The following is a 2,002-nucleotide window of genomic DNA, read 5'->3' as shown; positions in this document are numbered from 1 at the left end:
AAAAAAAGACCTATCCACAAATGCAGTCTTACAGAAAGTACTAGAAGGAAAACTCCAACTCAAGGAAATTAGCTGCACCCATGAAAACACAGGCAACACATAATATCACACCAGAAAACCATAAAGAAGGGAAACACAAATGCTACCACCGAAGGAAAAAAAACAGGAATTAACAATCATTGGTCATTAATATCTCTTAATATCAATGGACTCAATTCACCTACAAAAAGACACAGGCTAGCAGAATGGATATGAAAACAGGATCCATCCTTCTGCTGCATACAAGAAACACACCTCAACCTCAAGACCCCAGAGTAAAGAGTTGGGAAAAGATTTTTCAATCAAATGAACCTAAGAAACAAGTGCTTGTAATTATCCTAAAATTTTGCAAAATAGACTTCAAATTAAAGTCAATCAAAGGAGATGGAACCCCATGGCTTAAAAAGTTAAGATTCAACAACACTTATTGTAAAAAGCTGACAAACTCATGGAAAGTGAATAATGCTAAACTGAATCACCCCTGGGTCAGGGAAGAAATAAAGAAAGAAATTAAAGACTTCCTAGAATTCAACGAAAGTGAACACACAACATACCCAAACCTATGGTACACTATGAAAGCACTGCTAAGAGGAAAGTTCATAGCACTATGTGCCTACATAAAGAAAGTAGAGAAAGATCACATCAGTGAACAGCACACCTGAAAGCTCTAGAACAAAAAGAAGCAGACTCACCAATGAGGAGTAGATGACAGGAAGTAATCAAATTGAGGGCTGAAATTGATGAAATAGAAATAAAGGAAACAACACAAAGACTCAATGAAACAAAGAGATGGTTATTTGAGAAAATCAACAAGATAGACAAACTCTTATCCAAACTAATCAAAAGGCAGAGAGAGAACATCCAAATTAACAAAATCAGAAATGAAAAGAGGAATAACAACAGACACTGAGGAAATCCAGAGAATCATTAGGTCATACTTTGAAAAGTTATACTCTACAACATTGGAAAAGCTAAAAAAATCAACACTTTTTTAGAGAGATGCCACATACCAAAATTAAATCAAGAACAGATAAACAATTAAAATAGACATATAATCCCTAAGAAAATATAAGCTGTCATCAAAAGGCTCCGAAACAAACAAACAAAAAACAGCCCAGGAAAGTATGCTTTCTGTGCAGAATTCAACCAGAACTTCAAAGAAGAGTTAATGCCAATACTCCTCAAATTGTTCCCCACAATAAAGACAGAAGGAATATTGCCAAACCCTTTTTATGAGGCTACAGTTACCCTGATATCCAAAGGACACAAAGATTCAACTAAGAGAATTACAGACCAATCTCCCTCATGAACATTGACACAAAAATACTCAATAAAATACTGCAAACCAAATCTAAGAGCACATCAAAAAAAAAAATGCATCCATCATGATCAAGTTGGCTTCATCCCAGAAATGCAGGAGTCATTCAACATATGAAAATCTGTCAATGTAATCCACCATATAAATAAACTAAAAGAGAAAAAAATACATGATCATCTCATTAGATGCTGAAAAAGCATTCAACAATATTCAACACCCTTTCATGATAAAGGCCTTGAAGAGATCAGGCATACAAGGAACATATCTAAACATAATAAAAGCAATATACAGCAAGCTGACAGCCAACATCAAATTAAGTGGAGAGAAACTCAAAGCAATTCCACTAAAATCAGGAACAAGACAAGGCTATTCACTCTACCCATATCTATTCTATATAGTATTCAATCTTCTAGCTAGAGCAATAAGGCAACAAAAGAAGATTTTAGGGAATTCAGATTGGAAAGGTAGAAGTCAAATTTTCACTGTCTGCAGATATGACAGTATACATAAGTGACCTCAAAAATTCTACCAGGGAACTCTTATTACTGATAAACACCTTCAGTAATGTGGCAGGATACAAGATCAACTCAAAAAAATCAGTAGCCCTCCTATATACAAATGATAAAAGAACTGAGAAAGAAATCA

The sequence above is a fragment of the Microtus ochrogaster genome, unplaced genomic scaffold (assembly GCF_000317375.1).
Source record: "Microtus ochrogaster isolate Prairie Vole_2 unplaced genomic scaffold, MicOch1.0 UNK58, whole genome shotgun sequence".
Classification (NCBI taxonomy): domain Eukaryota; kingdom Metazoa; phylum Chordata; class Mammalia; order Rodentia; family Cricetidae; genus Microtus; species Microtus ochrogaster.
This window is presented reverse-complemented; position numbering follows the sequence as displayed.